This window comes from Schistocerca piceifrons, chromosome 5 (genome assembly GCF_021461385.2).
Source record: "Schistocerca piceifrons isolate TAMUIC-IGC-003096 chromosome 5, iqSchPice1.1, whole genome shotgun sequence".
In the NCBI taxonomy this organism is placed as follows: domain Eukaryota; kingdom Metazoa; phylum Arthropoda; class Insecta; order Orthoptera; family Acrididae; genus Schistocerca; species Schistocerca piceifrons.
Window position 1 is genome coordinate 78,552,800 of NC_060142.1, and position 13,129 is coordinate 78,565,928.

The window sequence follows — 13,129 nt, forward strand, 5'->3', positions numbered from 1 at the left end:
TAAGTGATGGCAGTTCACAATCTGAACAGGAAAAGAATAGCAGAGGCAGGAGAGACAAGGGACAAGGTAAGGTGAGGCAGTGGGAAACAGGTTAGCAGCGGTTTAGGCCAGGAGGAGTGTGAGGGTGCAGGATATGCTGGAGAGAAATTCCCACCTGCATAGTTCAGAATAACTAAATAGCTCACGGGGTGAAACAGTTGTTGAGGACATTTGTGTTGTGATGTCCAACATGTCAGGCAACTGGAAACAAAGTTTGTTGTTTGTCACAGTTTGGCAATGGCCATACATGTGAGTGAACCGTTGGTTACTTGTCACGCCCACACAGAATGCTGCACTGTAATTGCAGTATAGCTTATATATAATATGACTGCTTTCACACATGGCCTTTCCTTTTATACAATAGGAAGTGCCTGTGACTGGACTGTGGTAGTTGGTGGTGGGTGGGTGTATGGGACAGGTATTGCACCTGGTTCGAACAAAAGTGAATGACACATCAGCTGCAGGATTGGGCACAGGATTGGAGAAGGGATGGACAAGGATATTCCGTAGGTTGGATGGATAGTGGACCACTACTTTGGGTGATATGGGTATGACATCATCTCAGGACATGATCGGATGTAGTCAGAGCCCTGATGAAGGAAGTGTATGAGCTTTTGATAATGGGTAATCAGAGGAATGGCAGTTGGTGGATGGTTAGATGTTTAATGGTGTCAGAGGAGGAGATGTCATGGGAGATCTGTTTGTGTATGAGCTGGATAGATAATATCTATCAAGAAAAGGCTGTGGTAAGGCTATCAGTATATTTTAACAGCTCCTGCTTTCCACTGCAGGTGCAGCTTCTATGGGTGGCGAGGCTGTATGGAAGAGACTGTTTGAAATGGAACATGTGACAGCTGTCAGATTGAAGTTGCTGTTGGCAGTTGGTGTGCATGATATGAACATATGTATTTGTGGAGCCATATGAGGTGAGGAGTTTGAGATTACGAAGGAGGTTCATTGAATTGAGAAGAACCAGGTGAAGTGGATTTGGGAGTAGGTGTTGAGCTTATAAATGAGAGAGCAAGTGTTGTCCCTGCTCTGAGCCCAGATCATGAAAATGTCATCAGTCAACCTGAATCAGAGAAGGGGTTTTAGGTGTTAACTAGATAAGAAGAATTGCTCCAGAAGCCCTATAAATAAGTTGGCATTGGATGATGCCAGACAAATACTGATAGAAGTACCTTGGGATTTGTTTACATATTTGGCTTTCAAAAATGAAATAATTATGGATCAGGATTTGGTTGGGTAGGGAATAAGGAAGAGGTATTGAATCTGGTATCAGGAAGACATTGGGAAACATAGTGCTTGGGAGATGTTGGTACATAAGAATTTCAAATTCACAGTGGTGTCAGATGGGGCAGGAGTAGTTGGGCCAGCTTTCTCAGGTGGAATTGCAAATGTTGTTCCAACTGTTTAAGGGCAAGTGTTTCTACTGCAATGATAGCATCATGAAGTTGTGGTGTCTGAGTGAAAGGATCTTGCAAAGGAAATAGAAGCTGTCAAGGATGCTTTGAGCTTGGATTGTATAATTATGGAAATCAGAGTAGTGACGGAAAGGGACTGATGGAATTGGAAGAGGTGAAGATTCTAGCAATAGGATAGGTGACAGCCTGAGATGCCAATTTTAAGGGTAAGCTCATTATGTGGGATATCACGTGCAAGACAAGATTTAAGAAATAGGATGTATGGTAGGAGTTTTGCTAGGACAAAAGAGAATTTTCAGAATTGACACAGGTAGGAAGAGCAGGGATTCTTGACTGGATGGCTGGGAGACAAAAGGAATGATGGAAAAATGATTTAAAAAGGATGAAAATCAGAAGGTGAAAATTTATTGTCAGAGTGCTATAACAGGAATAAATGGTAGGTGCTATATAGACAGCTATGTGGAGGTTAGAACTATGGTAAGAAAATGTTGTAAAGAAGCAAGAAGTAGGGGGTGTGGCTGTAAATAGATAAGTTCAATTGCAAACTTTCAGGTGTGACAGTAAATAAACATGCATGACCAAACAATGTGATCAAAAAATAAATGAATGTGATGGGCAACATGAGTCGCTAACGGAGAATGTTTTAAAATCAGCAGTGGATTGAAACATTTGAAAAGGGGCCATTGCCACAAGAGCTGGGAGTTGTGGTATGGCAATTACAATATTGGAAAAAAATCTCAACACTAAAAAATAATTATCGAGGAGTAATGAAATTTCAGGAATACATTTGTTGGGGTACTGTCTTTAAGTAATTAACATTGCAGGATCACATGTTAATATAAGTGCAAAGTAGGCCATTGCAAATGTGAAATGCTGCTGTAGTAATAAAGGTGTAACCACCCGAATGTTGACTTCAAGCCTGCAAACTTGCATGCATTGTGCTGTACACATGCCAGATTCAGTTTATGGATGGAGTTCCATGCCTATTGCATTTGGCTGGTCAATACAGGATGGTTAATGCTGTTTGTGGATGATGCTGGAGTTGTGATATGAGATGATGTCCCATATGTGCTCCATTGGAGACAGATCTGCTGACTGGGTAGGAAAGGCTACATGTTGACACTCTGTAGAGCATGTCGGATTACGATAGTTGTTGTGGACAAGTGTTATCCTGTTGGAAAATGCCTCCTGGAATGCTCTTCATGAGTGGCAGCACAACAGATCAAATCACCAGACTGACATGGAAATTTGCAGTCGGGGTGCATGAGATCAGCACGAAAGTGCTGCTGCTGTCATACAAAATTGCATCCCAGACCATAATTCCAGATGTAAGTCCAGTGTGTTTAACATTCAGATAGGCTGGTTGCAGGCCCTCAACTAGCCTCCTCGTAACCAACACACAGCCTTCACCAGCACTGAGGCAGAACCAGATTTCAGCAGAAAACACAACAGAACTCCACCCTGTTCTCCAACAAGCACTTGCTTGACACCACTAAAGTCACAAATTATGGTGGTTTGGGGCAGTGCAATGCACGCTACAAGGCATCTGGTTCAGAGCTGTCCTTGAAGTAATTAATTTGCAACAGTTTGTTGTGTCACTGTGATGCCAACTGCCACTCAAATTGCTGATACAAATGCAGTATCATGCACCAGAGCCACATTCCAAACACAGTGGTCTTCCTCCTCAGTAGTGCCATCTGACCATCCTAAGGTAGGTCTTTTTGCAGCTGTACGTTCTTGTTACCACCACTGACTGCAGTATCACAGAAAGAACATCCGGTTTCTTGTAGCCTTGTTCAAACACAGTGAATTACTGATAATGTTATCTTCGTCACTTTAAAGGCATTCTTGACTAACATCAGCTCACCACATCCAATCTCAAAGATAACTAATGCCCATGACCTTCACAGTGTGTATTTAAAGCAAACCTGATTTGCATTCTCATTCTAGTATCATTCTTATGCAACTGATGTGAAATTAAAGTAGGCATTATTTTTCAGATGTAGAAACATGCCTACCAACTTTTGTTTAAGCTGCATGACTCATTGGTAATGCAATTTTTTTCCTGTCATTGTATTAGCATGGTGGGTCATTACAACAGCAGGGTTCAAATTACACTCCAGAGTGTGATTGGTGTATTTTGAAGGTAGGTATTACAGAGGAAAAGAAAGTATAGACATATTAAGGAATACAGAATGGACAAGTAATTTGTAGGTAAGTAAAGAATGACAGTAAAAAATATAAAGGGAATGGGATTGTAGATTGTAGATTGTATTTTATTGGTCCTGTTGTCTACATAGCAGCTTATGCATAAGACATTGGACAAGTCAAGTTATAAATATACAGGCTGAAAGTAATTTCAAGGCATACATATTTAAGCTTACAATAATATACTTTACACACAAGTATTTATATAACACATTTCATAAATTTAAATATTCATCAATGGAATAAAAGCAGTGATGCTGTAAATATGACTTTAGAGATTTTCCAAATGTATTGACCTCAGTGATAGCTTTTATGTTTTCAGGAAGTTTGTTATAAAGATTAACTCCCATGTGAAAAGTACCTTTTTGGCACAGTGCTGTGCTGATTTGAGTCATATGTAAGTTCCTGTTTTGTCTGGTAAAGTGCTCATGTATATCACAGTTTTTTTGTAGCCTCTGGTCCTTGCCTATTACATTTAATTTAAAGAACAAAAGGGTTTCCATAATGTATACACACGGTAATGGGGGAATACCAGATTTCTTAAACAGGGGTTTACAAGAGTCTCTAGGCTTGCACCCAAACAAGATTCTAATGGCCCTTTTTTGTAGTTTAAATGTGCTATTAGCTATTTTAGAGTTTCCCCAGAAGGTGACCCCATATCTAAGACGAGAATGAAAGTACGCATGATATGCACTCATTACTGTTTTCTCACTACAGCATGATTTTAATGAACAAAGAAGATAACATGTTTTGCTCAGTTCTGTATTGAGACATTCAATATGCTTATTCCATCTGATGTTACTCTGCAGCCAAAGTCCTAAGAATTTGGTTTCAGTACTGTTACCAACTGGTTCGTCATTGATAGAGACTGATGGGATAAACATGTCCTTGTTAGGAACATTGTGGAATTTTAGAGCAACGGTTTTCTTACTGTTTATTACAAGCTGGTTACTCTGTGCCCAGCTGCTAAGTTGTTTCGTGACCGTGTTTACTGTCTGCTGTAACTGTTCATCGTCGTCTCCTTTTAATAGAATCGTGGTGTCATCTGCAAATATGATTGATTTGTGTGCATCAATATTTAAGCTTAGATCATTTATGTACAGAAGAAACAGAAGGGGTCCCAATACGGATCCTTGGGGTACACCACATTTTATTTGTTTATAGTCAGATAAGTGATTAGATACAGTTTTTAGTTCAATATTTGTGTGCTTGACGCACACTGCCTGCATACGATTTGTCAGGAAGGAACTGATCCACTTGTTGGACAGACCTCGAATACCATATCTTTCTAGCTTTGATAGCAGAATTTTATGGTCCACCATGTCAAAAGCTTTTGACAAGTCAATAAAGACTCCTATTGTTTCCTGTTTTTTGTCCATCAGGTTTAGGATGGAATTGATGCACTCATAGACAGCAGTTGTCGTTGACCTCTTATTTCTGAATCCATGTTGTTCATTACATAGGATGCTGTTTTTATTTATAAATTTCATAAGTTTCTCATACATAACTTTTTCCAGTACTTTAGAGATGCAGGAGGAAATTGTGATGGGTCTGTAGTTATTTACATTGTCTTTATCTCCTTTTTTATATACAGGAATAACTTTTGATGTTTTTAACACATCAGGGAAAGTGCCTGCCTGAAGTGAGCAGTCGCATAAATGTGTGAGTACTTCAATTAGGTTTGATGCGCTGAATTTGCAATGTATAACAACAACGAAAATTCCTAAGTGGAATAATACATAAAAGAAAGAGACATCAACAATAGAATGGAAAGGTAAATTGCTACTCTCTGTAAAGATGACATGTTCAGTTGTAGACAGGCACAACAAAAAGACAATTAGAAATTATTTTTTGCCAAAATCTTCTTCAGAAAAAGAAACACACACACATTGATTCATATAAGCAAGCATACCTGATGTATGACCGCCATCACTGGCAAGTCAGACCAGAATCAAAATGAAAGAACAGCACCCACTCACCTATAGCTGACTGATGTGTGGCACATAGGGGCTCTCAACAGAATACTGCACTTACACTAGCTCTCACTAGCAAAAATATGCAGTTTTCAGATTCACACACACAACCACACAGATACCCAAATGCACACATCCATTGTGAGATTGATTATTGGTAATTGATCATTGAGAGCAGTTGGAAGGAAGGAGAGGAAAAGAGATGATGGTGGAGGTGAAGGGGAAGAGAAAGAGGTAAGTGAATAACAGAGCCACACAGATACTCAAATGTACACACCCACTGTGAGAATGATTATTGATAATCAATTATTGGGAGCAGTTGGAAGGAAAGAGAGGAAAGGAGATGGCAGTTGAGATGAAGGGGGAGAGAAGGAGGGAAGAGAATAAGGGGGCAGGGCAGAGAAGGGAGAGAATATGCCCATGTCAGAGGGGATGATGGAAGCCAATTAGGAGAAGGCAGTACGTGATCTGGATGGGGGCGGAGTGGCAGGGACAGAAGAGACAAGGGAAAAGGTAAGGTGAGGTAGTGAGAAACAGGTTAGCAGAGGTTTAGACAAGGGGGATTGCAAGTGCACAGGATATTCTGGAGAGACAATTCCAACCATGTAGTTTAGCTAAACTAATGCTGGAAGGGAGTATCCAAATGGCTCCCATAGTGAACCAACTGTTGAAATCATTTGATGTGGTGCGCATCATGATGGGCATCTGGGCAGTCAAGAGTTGTTATTTGCCACATTTTGGCAGTGGCCATTCATGTGAGTAGACAGCTGATCACTTGACGTGCCCACATAGAATGTTGCACAGTAGTTGGAGCACGTATGGCTCTGCCATTTATAGGGCTGAAAATGCATGGGACTAGACTGTGATAAGGAAATGATGGGTGGGTGTATGTGTGTTTGACCATGTCATGCACTCAAGAAAGGAGAGCACAGTTGGGTCAGACAGAGGTATTAATTTTCGGAGCAGGAAAAAGGTGTCTGGTGAGTAATAACAATCACTGCAATGTATCATCAGCAGTTTGAAACACCATGAAATGTTGCTTCTGTTGATGCAAATATGTGTACCAGTGTTCCATAGCATCATTCTACTGACTGCAGGGGGCACTGAGGCCTGAAGCAAAGTGGTCTTATATGCTCCAAGTTTGTCTGCCTGGTGCTGCAGTGACTTTTGTAACAATTCTATCTTTAGCTGCTACTGTTACACTAGCTGCTGCTGTTATTCCAGGAGGCAAACCAATTTAGTGCCTATGGTACCAACAACTTCCTTTCTCCTCATCACCAATGTTATATTTGCATGTAGCCACATACCAGTTCACACATCAGAACCCAGGAGAGAAATACCCAAAGCTGGAATGTGGAAGAGCCACCTGCAGAAGATAACATGATACCAAGTGGTAGTCAGTCTAGACACAGCTGAATGATGGTGTACAAGACAAGATTAAGACAGGTACAAAGCAACCTGGGTAACAAAGATGATGATGATGTTTCAGATTGTGGGGTGCTCGACTGCACGGTTACCATCACCCATACAAATTCCCAACCTCTACTCAGTCCAATCTCACCACTTTCATGAATGATGATGAAACAATGAGGACAACACAAACACCCAGTCATCTTGAGGCAGGTGAAAATCCCTGACCCCGCCGGGAATTGACCCCGGGACCCCATGCTCAGGAAGCAGGAGTGCGACCACGAGGTCACGAGCTGCAAGGTAACAAAGAGTCCCAAAGCTAAATCCTACACAACATTGATGTCAACAGGCCAAGAACAAAGAGGAATACAATCCAGAAAATGACCAGAGAGAAGAACCAAGTGTCAAGAAAAGTTGTTATTGAATATTTCATAGTGCAGGATGATAGTACCCAACAGTATCACGTGCGAGGACAGAACTGACGGAGCGTTTGCTAGGATGTCATATTTATACTAGCTGCAAAGGACACTGTTGGGCAACATATTTATATGATAAAGTAGGTGACATGCTTAATATTTGAGCGCAACCCTGCGATGATACTACGGCCTGTAACAACAATTTACATTGATTTCCTCCACAGGAAATGGAGCCCCATACCAGACTATGTGTGAAAGTAGGGGCATGACATATAACAATTGCTGTAATTACTGTGAAGCATTTTATGTGGATATAATGAATATTACCCAGCTATTGGAGCTCAGTGCTGTGAAATACTATCTACATCTACATTTACATCAACACTGATAGTCCGCAAGCCACTATACGGTGCTTGATGGAGGATACCCTGTACCAGTACTAGCCATTTCCTTTCCTGTTCCACTTACAAATAGAGTGAGGGAAAAATTACTCTCTACTCATATATGCCTCCATATGAGCCCTAATTTCTCATATCTTATCTTCGTGATCCTTACGCGCAATGTATGTTGGTGGCAGTAGAATTGTTTGGCAGTCAGCTTCAAATGCCAGTTCTCTAAATGTTCTGAATAATGTTTCTCAATAAGAACATTACCTTCCCTCCAGGGATTCCCATTTGAGTTCCTGAAGCATCTCTGTAATACTTACATGTTGTCAAACCTACCGGTAACAAATGTAGCAGCCCACCTCTTAATTGCTGTGATGTCTTCCTTCAATCCGACCTGATACAAATCCCAAATACTTGAGTAGTACCAAGGGTAGGTTGTACCAGTGTCCTATAAGTAGTCTCCTTTACAGGTGAACCACTCTTCCCTAAAATTCTCCCAATAAACTGAAGTCAACCATTCACCATCCCTACCACACTTCTCACATGCTTGGTCCATTTCATATCACTTTGCAAAATTATACCCAGACATTTAAATGACTTGACTGTGTCAAGCAGGGCACTAGTAATACCTTATCCAAACATTACAGGACTGTTCTTCCTGCACATCTACATTAACTTACATTTTTCCACATTTAGAGCTAGCTGGAAATTTTGTCTGATTGATTTTGTATCTTCCTACACTCACTCAATTTCAACACCTTATCGTACACCACAGCATCACCAGTAAACAACTGCAGATTTCTGCCCACCCTGCCCACCAAATCATTTATATATATAGAGAACAACAGCAGTCCTATCACACTTCCCTGGGGCATGCCTGACAATATGCTTACCTCTGATGAACACTTGCTGTCTAGGACAACATACTGGGTTCTATTAGTTAAGTAATCTTCAAATCACTTAAATATCTGCAAAATTATTTCATACACTTGTACCTTCATTAATAGCCTGCAATGGAAATATGGAATCTTCCTGTTGCCTTCATCCATAGTCCACAGTATATCAAGTGAGAAAAAGACATGCTGAGTTTCACACGAGCAATCTTTTGTTGATTCATGGACATAAGCCTCTCAGTCATGAGAAAGTTTTTATTATATTCAAACTGAGAATATGTTTAGAGATTCAGCAGCAAACAAAATTTAGAGATATTCTTCTGTAATTTTGTGGGTCCATTCTTGCACTCTGATTATATACTGGAGTCACCTGTGCTTTTTTCCACTCACTTGGGACTTCATGCTGGGTGAAAGATTCATGAGAAATGAAGGCTAGTTAAGGGGATAATGCCACAGAGTACCCTTCATAAAACCAAACTGGGATTCCTTCAATACTTAGTGATTTATTTGCTTTCAAATCTTTCAGCTGTTTCTATACTCCAGGTATGCTTGTTCCTATGTTGTCTCTATGGGAATCTGTCTGATGGCCAAATGATCATATGTTTGTATGATTCTCGTGTATGTATGATTTCTTGAACATGAAATATAAAACTTCAGCTTTTGTTTTGCTACTTTCAACTGCCACAGCAGACTGGTCAACAAGGGACGAATGGAAGCCTTAGACCTGCTTAGCAATTTTTTGTAAGACGAGGATTTCCTAGGGTTCCTAGGGTTTTGCTATGTTGACAGTGATAGTTGTATGCTTTGTGGATAGATCTTTTAACAGGTGCATGAATCTCTAATAACCTTCACTTGTCGTCATTTGTGCAGTCCCTTTTGAACCGAGAGTGCAACAGCCTCTGCTTCTTCAGCATCCTCTGAATTTTGTTATTAAACATGGTGTGTCTTTTCCATCCTTTATCCACTTACTAGGCACATAACTTTCCAGACCATGATTTACAGTCTGCTTAAACTTTGCCTATAATTCCTATACATCCATCTTACTGGAACTAAGTGATGTCAGTTCACTGTCAAAGTGAGGTGCTAACAACTGCTTATCTGAAACTTCCTGGCAGATTAACACTGTGTGCCAGACCGAGATTCGAACTCGGGACCTTTGCCTTTTGCGGGCAAGTGCTCTACGAGATTGGGTAGCTCAGTTGGTGGAGCACTTGCCCGTGAAAGGCAAAGGTCTCGAGTTTGAGTCTTGGTCCGGCACACAGTTTTAATCTGTCAGGAAGTTTCATATCAGCACACACTCCGCTGTAGAGTGAAAATTTCATTCTAATTGCTTATCTGCTCTTTCTAGCAGAAACACTCTCCTAGTCTGATGTGCATTAGGAACTGTATATGGGGCCTATAATGAGCACTATTGGTTCAGCAATGTATCTTTCTGCCAAATATTTAGCTTCCTTATTAAAACCATTGGTAGAAAAATGTAGTCGCCACATTTGTAATTCAAAGATTTTATTCAGAGGCTCAACAATGTCAGGCTAAATAGTACGGATGTGCTCGTTAGTTTTGACGTGGTATCATTATACTCCAAAGTACCTTTAAAGGACTATTTATCTCTCATCGGACAACATTTTGATAAGAACATCACAACCTTATTTGAACATGTGCTTTTGCCATCACATTTTCAGTTTAATGGTGAATTTTGTGATCAGATCAATGGAGTCACTATGGGAAGCTCCTCTCCACCCTGGTAGCTAATTTATTCATGGAAGACTTTGAAGACAAGGCACTGGACTCAGCAATTTTCAAACCAACAGTCTTCTGGAGGTACTTGGATGACACATTTGTAGTATGGCTGCACAGAATGGATGAATTACGTTGATTTCTTGAGCATTTGAATTCTATCCATGTTAGTATCAAATTGCTATGGAAATAGCATCCTTTTTGGATGTTATCATTCACCATAAAGTTGACGGCACATTAGGACATGCTGTATATCATAAACCTACACATACAAATCTGTATCTGCATGCCTGTAGCTGCCGACACCCTTCACAGACCGTAGGTGTCCTTAAGACCTTAGTGCATAGGGCGCACTGTATATCCGATAAAGATAATTTGCAAGAAGAGCTCACATACCTCAAGAGCTTTTTTAAAGTGAATGTATTTTCTCCACACAAAACATAGAATGCAGGTATGTGGTGGGAAAGAAGATAGTAATTCCTTTAGATCAAGTGCATTTTTGCCCCTTGTGGGTGATCTTTCCATGAAGATAGGCCATATTCTCAAGAAACACTGTGTTAAGATGATCTTCTGACCTCCCACGAATTAAACTGCAGCAAAGTCATCATGGTGTCATCACTGCCGAATTGATAATCAAATCAAATGTCTGTACGCCTTTGCCACAGGCAGTGCGTGAGTAAGCGTATTTCTTTGCTGCTGACCAGTGCCTGTAACTCGTAGGCACATACCACCACGCTGGAGCATATAGAGCCATGATTGACACCTTGTCATCAGTCTTCTGACTTACTCTGAAGATGGCTGGATGATACACGGCCGAAACAGTGATCAGTGGAAGAAATTTTATTTGTGCGACTCCATGGCCAAAATTTAATGGGCTCTTCTAGTCTTCTTGACTGATTTGTAACAGTAGCAACTATAATGACACGATGATCAATAATCCCAATTTCTATGGTGACATTGTCAATAAGGTCTGGCCTATTTGTAGCTACAAAGTCTAAGATATTTCCATTGTGTATGGGCTGCTGAGCTGGTTGCTTAAGACAGTTTTTAGATAACGTGTTCAAAAGTGTTTTGCATGACTGTCTGTCTGTACCTCCTGCAGTGAATCTATAGACATCCCAGTCTATACTCAGTAGGTTAAAGTCGCCTCCAACTAGTATTCCTTGATCTGGCTACTTATGCACTACTGGCTGTAGATTTTCTTTGAATGACTCTAGAACTGTCACAGCAGAATTGGGTGACCAGTAAAAATGTCCAACAATTAACTTGGTTACACCTACACCTGTTATACATGACCAGATAACTTCAGTCACACTCAACTTTGATCTCAATAGAGACAATATTTTTGACAACTGCAATGAAAACTTCCCCTCCTGTGACCTTTAATCTGTCTTCCTAATATACATCCCATGACTTGCTAAATATCACAGAGATTTCCACTTTTGTTTTGAGCCAGTTCTCATTTCCAAGAATAATTTGAGTGTGAGAACTTTCCTGGAGGGCAGTAAATTTGGGACCTTTATTGGAAGTACTTCAACAGCTTACTGATAAAATGTTGACAGTTGAAGTATATTTATTATGAACATCATTTGACTTCCCTTGCTGTGTGTCAAATGGTGAGTGTTCATCAGAGCACCTCAAACTACAGCCTAGCCCAAAAAACCCTCATGTGCACTCCACAAGTACTGTGCTACCCGGGTAGCTGCTTCCTTTAGATGCCTTCTAATGACCATCCAGCTCTATTTCCTCTATTGGACATCCATCCAACTTCCATGGAGTCTGAAACAAGACTATGAGTGAAGGAAGGGACATCACATGTAACCATTTCTGCAATTACTGTGAAGCAATTTGTGTGGATATAGCGAAAACTACACAAGTGTCCACCTGCATGAATGGTCATCTTCAAATTGAGTCAATTATCAACTCTACATCTACTTCTACATGCATACTCTGCAAGCCACTGTGTCATGCATGGTGAAGGGTACCTTGTACTAATACTAATCATGTCCTTTCCTATTCCATTTGCAAATAGAACGATGGAAAAATGACTGTCTCTAAGCCTCTGTACAAGCCCTAATTTCTCTTATTTTATCTTTATGGTCCTTACGTGAAATGAACATTGGGGGCAGTAGAATCATTCTGCAGTGAAGTTCAATGAAAAGAATGTAATATTCCCTCCAGGGATTCCCACTTGAGTTCAAGAAGTATCTCTGTAATACTCGCACGTTGCCGATTGCACCCTGCATGCTCAATAGCCACAGACAGTACTTCCTCCACATCTTGGCTGAGGCTCCTGGCAGGCATACTGAGTGCACATTCAATTTCTTCCAGCCCCAGATGCTATTTCCCTAATGGCCTCTATAATACACCTAACATTCAAGCACCCTGTAACTGGTAAACTCTTCTTCCTTTGTGCTTGGATGGAGCTTATCTAATCACAGGCTAAAAGGGCAAGGTCAGATGATTAACCTCCACATTGATTCTCCACCTCAAGCAAGACAACTGTGTTACCACCCACCACTCACCCTGCAGTGAGGACGGATCCTCCACATTGGGTACACTGCAAGGTGCCTCAGCATCAGATCCCGTGAGTGAAAGAAGTGGCAGCTGAGGTGTTTGATGCAATGTGCCAAATTCTCCACC

General features: G+C 40.7%; 1 protein-coding gene across 2 annotated transcripts in view; it reads left to right on the plus strand.

The window, feature by feature from the left end:
• Nucleotides 1-13,129, plus strand: part of LOC124799324 (neuronal acetylcholine receptor subunit beta-3-like) — a 255,312-nt gene that overhangs the window by 187,668 nt on the left and 54,515 nt on the right. The gene's annotated exons all lie outside the window — the stretch shown is intronic.